Below are 7,284 nucleotides of genomic sequence, written 5' to 3' on the forward strand. Positions count from 1 at the left end.
GAAATTATGTGCTATTATGTGTGGAACATGAAAATCCATGTTCAAATAGTAACCTGACTAATTATCCTAAAATACTGAGGCCAAAGAATCTTTTTCTCCTCATTTTCCTTTAATAAGTCACAATTCATTTATACTAGGTGGAACAGCCTCAGTAAGAAATGGAATGATGAGGAAGATAGCATGTGAAGGAAGATCTGCTTCTTTAGGAAGATGGAAGATTCCATAAGGGTACACATCCTGATCCATGTCTGTTCCTGTCAGTGCTGGTTAGGTAATGTGGGAATTAACACATACCAGTAACGAAGGCAACCTCCAAGCCACACCTACAATGTAGAGTAGATTTATTTAATTGTGAACCTTGAACACAGGGCAGCAGAGACACACAGGGACAGAGGCTCCTCCTAGTGGGCACCAGGCGGGTCTCTGCCTGCCTTACTGCTACAGATGGCTTTGTGCATCTCTGTGAGAGTGTGTTATGTTCACAGGAATTCCACTTAAAACAGGCAGAGGATAAACCACACTAGACATAATAAATGGACTTTTTTTTTTTCCCCAGACTGACACTTATAGCAATCCCAGCTGCAAGGTCACTTTGAGCAAAACTATTCCCTCCTCCTCACCACATCTTCTGGTTTTAACCCTTTCCTCCCATTCCTTACCATGTGTTAAGCATTCCTTGAATACCAGCAGAGCTCAGAAAACAGACCAAATTCCTGAGTGGTTCCCTAATAAGGCATTAAGGCAACTTTCTGGTAAAACTTCTGACTAAAAGAATTTTCTGTCAGTGTGGTGTTTTAACTTCCCACTTTTGACATTTTCATTTTAACAAGTGTCTGTTCCCAATAATGTTATGACTTAATAGTGAACAACTAACAGCATACATATCTCACGCCTCAGAATTACAAGCTAGGCATTCTTTTCTTACAGAATGAGTAAATTTTATCTTCAAACCAAGTATGTGAGACTACCAGCCTAGGCAAAGCCCTTTTATTTATGCAGTCCCAGTTTCAGGTCTGCCATCCCTGTGTGGAATTTACAGTTATCAAATTTCAATACTTGTAATGATGTTCTGGTGATGTTAGCAGCCTGTCCACAGGAGAACCATTTAGCAGATATCATTGTACTCTCAGTAATTAATTAATTAATGATCAGTATATCTTTCCTACATCCATGAATGTTTACTTCAGCCTTACCTAACAGGGTTATGGAAACGTGTTCAAAACAACGCTTCAGGGTGAGCTATCTGGTGAAGCAGTGTCACAGCCTGAAGAGAAAAGAGCACACTGATTTAGGTGAGTGATTGTGACTGCCATCTGTCTTAATCATGTGGCCAAGCACATGAAATTTATGTTTCAGGATATTTTATAACTGAAACAGCTGTGTTCATTCATTCATTCATTCATTCATTCATTCATTCATTCATTCATTCATTCATTCATTCTTATTGCTGGGAATAAGTGAGAATTGTTTTATTTTCTTCTGTAATCTGGGTACATATTTTCCATTGACTGCCTCAAACTCACACTTTTATGAAGTCTTCTAAAACTTCTAGAAAAATTATAGTTCTAGCTGACCCAAACAAATTGCTGGACTTGTTTTTGTACCAGAGAAGAGAGTTATGGTCATCTGGCAGGCCCGCAAAGAAATTATAGAATAAATTACCATTACTATCATGTATTTATCATGGTGGCAAAATTATATGTGAGTGGACATAATGAAAAATTGAAGGTCATGTCTTTTGATCTTGCTGGTTTTTTGCAATGCAAAATCCTTTTATTATTTGCAATATCTAGGAAACAATATTTTCAGTGGACTTGGCAGCTTTCAGTAAAGAAAGGTAATTACACATACCCTTGATTTTAAATAAATAGTTTCAGTTGGGTATACTTTCATTTTCAAAGTTAATGTAGTTGTGCTTTTTAAGCACTTAACACTTCATATGGCTGGTTCTTGACTCACTCATCCTGAGCAAATCCAGCCTGCTGCCAGTTGGTGGCTGAGCCTGCAGTTCTGCCACCAAAGGAGTAGAATGCAAGAGCTGCAGATTTCGTGTGTCCCCCAGTCATTTTTGCTCCTAGGAAACAATCCCAACCTCAGTTACAAGGGTTTTTTTCTGTTATTTTTTCAATCAAGCAGCCCAAACAAGCTCTAAATATAGCGTGAATATAATCACCTAAACTGTCATTAAAACACTCCTCTCAATCAGCAGAGCCTGTTAGCTGATTGTCACCTGAAACCTTGCAATTAACACCACTAGTATTTTTGACAAAAGAGAAAAGTGTAACTTGATTAATAGTGCTATCTCAGGAATGTTTTTTCCAGTATTTATTACCATTACAGCTGTCAGTCCTACATACCATATCAATTTTTAAGACTTCACAACAGATACAACTAAATGAATGTAAGAAAAATAGGCTTTATCTAGCTTCTAGAGATTTTACTAACAAAGTTCAAGTGCTTCAATTTTTCCATGTGCTTCATGTGTAGATATAACAATAAATTAAATTAAGGTAATCCACCATATGCAATCAATAAGGCTTTAAACTGAATTTGAAAGTAATGCGTTCTAGGCAGCACCCAAATGTAGCTTGTGTAGAGCAATGAGAAGGAAACAAAAGTTGTTTGAATTGCAGCTGTTAATCATTATCAGGGACTGACTTCAGTAGTACCTAATGTACTGCATTCAAACTAGCAGCACCTGAGATCTGCTAAATAAAGTTTTAGGTTAGTAATCATGCCAGGTTTATTTTTTTTTTTTTTTTTTTTGGAGGGGAGGGGGACCTTTTTGTATGCAGTATAGTTTCAGGGCTTTATTCCCATCATCTGAATTCCACCTTCTATTTTGTCCCCTGACTGCTTTTCTTCTTCTGTTTCAATCCATAACTAAATAATTTCTGTTCTGGTTTATCAAAACAAATTATAATTAGCAAAATATAAATAGCTGAAACTTCTGCATGTGCTGTAACATCTGCATATGTTTTATGGCAAAAGTTTTTTCTATGCTTATGTCTCATTCTGCATTGCTGTGTCCAAAAATGCCAAGTCAGGCTGTAGAGGGGTACTTTGTATGGTTAAACTTTGCTTTGATCACCTGATCTTTGTCAGGGTTGGGCTATGTGGGAATTCAATAACCTTTAATAGCTTATGTAAAGACTACATGTTTAGTGCATTTCCCCTGCAAAAGGAAAACATATTTTCTGGTGTGTTTATGTAATGGTGGATTTTTTTTGACTTTTTATTCCTTTTCAGTGGCTCCCTGTCTCACAAAGATGTAAAAATTTCAAAGGTAACTTTCTGAAACGTTCTGTCCTTAATGTGAACTTCTTGTGTAACATTGTTGCTACTTTTAGCATCTGACACTTTAAATTACTTATAGTAATCCTGAGTAATTTATGATAAAAGAATGGGGTATGATAATATTAGACATATTTGTTCTGGTCTACTTGAAGTCAATTCATGTTTTTAAGAAATGCATTTGCTGAAAGCCTACTTTTACAGAAGGTCAGGGGTTTTTTGGTTTGGTTTGGTTTTTTTGGGAGGGTTTTTTTTTGTACTGTAAAGCCTTGTCCCAGTAAATTAATTTAGGCTGACTAAAAATAAGTATATTCTGTTTTTCTAATGAGACATTGCTTGGATTTCTAGGTGAAACCGAATGGCATTGAAATACTAGGTGATGATTGAACCTTGGAAAGAAGCTGAGAAGTGGCAAATACAGTGCAACTAACATGAGCTGCCTGAGAAGCAAAGGAAAAATTATATATTCTATGTGTAGAGTAATGAAAAAAGCAAGTGAATTGTTTTCCTAATTTCTTGTAAATAAAAATGGATTTTAAGCTTGTTTGTGCATTCTAGACTCTCAACATTCGAGAGTGTTGAGTGCATTTTTTACTTTCATCTTCTACAAAGCCAAGTATTGACTTAAATGTTATTTTTCAGTTATAATCAAAGCAAGTTACATTATTATATTCAAGACCACTTCATGTGAAAGTACCATCCTTAAGAAATTTCCCAGCAGCCCACCATCTTTTCCTTGAGTAGAACTTTGGTTAAATGTATTTTTCACTTCCATATGCTCAGCAGTATTGCTATAGTAATGAGTTTAACTTTTATATTGCTAAGTTGCTCTTCAAATGTAGTCTAGATTTAAAATTTAAATTTAAATTTTAGCTTGTTTAGAGATATCTTGTAACTTTAGTGTTTTTCTAAAGACACTTCAAAATTTTCATTTTTATGTTTAGGTTATCCTGAAGTTCTAGAACATATTTAATAAATTAATAAATGCTTGGATTTTGCTTCTTTTTTATTAAAACCTTTGTGGTTTTGCTGGTATAGAATTATTTATAGTTGAGAAATGTACTCTGGATTATTTTTATGAGAGGTTATGCATTATTTTTTTCTCTGGTTATTCTTACTGGATATTGCCTTAGGTTTGAAATAATGTTAGCCTAAGCCAATATTGTGCTTTTCAAAAGTCAGCTAGTTGGAGCAAAACCACCTTACAAATGCTACTTAACTGGGGACAGGTGATCAAACAAAGCTGGTGATCCCTGTGTTGTGCTGCACTGTTTTTTTTGAATAAAGCTTAAAATGTGTTTCCCAGTTTTCTTCATTTCAGGTGGTGTCTTCCATACTGCAGTGTCCTTGTCTCTAATAAATGATAAAGGATTCTTTGCACATCAAATGGTTACTGTCACTGTTGTCATGAGTACTGTGATAGAACAAAAGAAGTTATGTTTAAAGAAAATAACCAGAAAAAAATTCTAAATCTACATGTTTTCTACAGAAGTGTAGGGTAGATAATTATTTAGACCACACAGGCTTTTAGTGTCTGACTTAGATTTCAGCTCCATAAGTACTTGAACCAGTCAAATGGGCTTTCTCCTCTGCCAAAACAGAGGAACTTTTGCTTCACTTTCCCTTTCAGTGTTCCTAACTACACAGTTCATCCCACCTTTAAGTCAGGCTCTGCTGCTCAGTGTCAAGAGGTCTCTCTTTACTCTGCCATCTCTCTGTTAAGAAGATTGACCTAAAACCTTAGTATTAAAAGATGAGTAGTGTTAGCACCTTTTCATAGTATGATCATATCACACGGCTAATCGCTGAAAGACAGTCATGTTGTTGGAAGTTGATTTTATAATAAAAAATTATAAAGCATACAAACTCTGCAGGGACCTGCAGTTTCTACAGCAGTGGCAATTCAATAAGTTAAATAACTAAAGCACTATGTTTAGACAATACTGTGTACACTCTGAATTCTGCTCACCCGTAAATGTGCTTGATGCATTTTTAATAAGCTTTCATATGGAAAATAATTTGTTGAGTTCTCTCCTTAGATTGGCTTTTATTTTGTTGTTCCACTAATATAAATTATAGTGCATTCCCACACACTTCTAAATTAATACTGAATGTATGTTTTGAATATTCAAGTAAAAATTTGACATAATAAACAACCTTTCTGGCATCAGAGAAATAAAAAACAGATGTGCAGAATATTAAGTTACACTGGATGATGAACTCTGCCTATCATAGCAAGCTGAATTGCAGAAAGTGCAAAAAGGTACAAGAAGAGGCATTGAAAAGAATTTTAAATCTTCTAGAATGTTCACAGTTGCTGTGAAGTCTGTTAGAGACTTTACAATACCTTTTGATTTCATGTGAAAGATGCTTAGCCACGAATGATCAGCATTCATACAGATATTAAGGAAGGCATCCTCTATTTCTTTCAAAGTCCCTTTCCATCATCGAGCTAACTGACTCTTACGCAACTTTCCATTCCAGAAAAACAAGCGAGAACTAACACCTTTTCATGTAGGAAGGTGGATACAGAATAGCTGTATAATTGTAAAGGTCTGTAGTCACAGTTATGACATAGTCATGTCCCAAAACCTGAGTACATATTTTTAGGGTAAATTAGTTGTCCCTCAGTGAATTAATACTAGTGTAGAATAGAATACTACTGTATTCTATTCATTTATTTGCTAAATTTGTATTGACATCAAATGGCATGCCTGTCTTTAACAAGTACCTGGTTAAAAAGCTATTTAAAATAAAGGTTTAAAGGCATGAAATCAGGCATAAAAAATCTGTTGATTCTAAACCAAATGGCCAACCAAATTGGAAAATAAAAATTAATTTCAGTCTGAACGGTATACTCTGTCTAAACTTACTTAAACTGTAACAATAATGAAAGTGCTACTAATAAAGCAGAAACTGGTTATGGCATATGGCATTAGTATTTCTGAGTTTAAAATTTTTACTCCACAACTTGTATGACCTTGATTTGATCCTCTAAAACCTGTTTTGTATAACATCTCAGCTGAGTTCAGGGGCTTTTTTAGGTTAGTTTTGTAGTACATAAAACATGTTTTCAGCTTAAGGTAAAAGACAGGTTTCTACTATGAGTCATGCTATCACCATGTAGTGTTAATGTCTAAAAAAGCTCTCTAAAAGTTGTACACAAGAGTACTTAGAAGTCAGCTTTTCTGTAAGTCTCCTTTTTATTACAGAACTGTACTCAGCACCTCATTTTAGAAATCATCCAGTCAAAGGAGCTTATGTGAGCCTGTCATTCCTAACAGCTTCCTGCAGGCTGTTAGGTAATAATCCCATTTCTCTTGGTTGTGTTTGGGTAAAGGCCAAAGTAACAAAACTGTGTCAGAACCCTAAGGCCTTTAGAAAGGGCTGAGTTTTTCTAAAGCTTTACATTTCTTTTCTAAAAGATTTACATTTGCTTTCATTAGGAATAGAAATTACAGAAAATCTTTGTGAAAAGCAGGTCCCTCTTTTAACTTACAAGCCATTAAAATGTGTAAGCCAGATACAAATCTGAAAGAAGTGTGTTCCATCACTTGCACTCTGATAGATGAAACAATGTGAAAAAATACAAACACATTTGTAAACTATTAGAATAAAAGCTGAAAATCAGGACTTTTATCTGGTTTTGCACCCTTGGTTGCAGTTTCTTTTTGAAAGGTTGAGTGGGGATCTATTCCAAGATAAGTTTTGTTGCCAGCTTTTTTGGTCAAAACTTGTTATAACCAGCTATCAGCCAGACCTTGTTAAACAAGCTACAAAGTGCCATCATCTCCAAGGGAAGAAAGAAAAAAAAGAATTTAAAAAGCAGTGTTGGCAAAAGCAGTAAGGTTTGCAGAGGCATCTAATGAATTAGAATTCACTATTTTGTTTAGTTTCCTATTTTCTTTAAGTGTAAACATGTGAGATTCCTTCATATGCTAGTTCACTGTGATAAGCTCAGGGTGTCCTTGCCCTTTGATTTCCCTGTCT

This window comes from Fringilla coelebs (assembly GCF_963513975.1).
Source record: "Fringilla coelebs genome assembly, chromosome: 4".
Classification (NCBI taxonomy): Eukaryota; Metazoa; Chordata; class Aves; order Passeriformes; family Fringillidae; genus Fringilla; species Fringilla coelebs.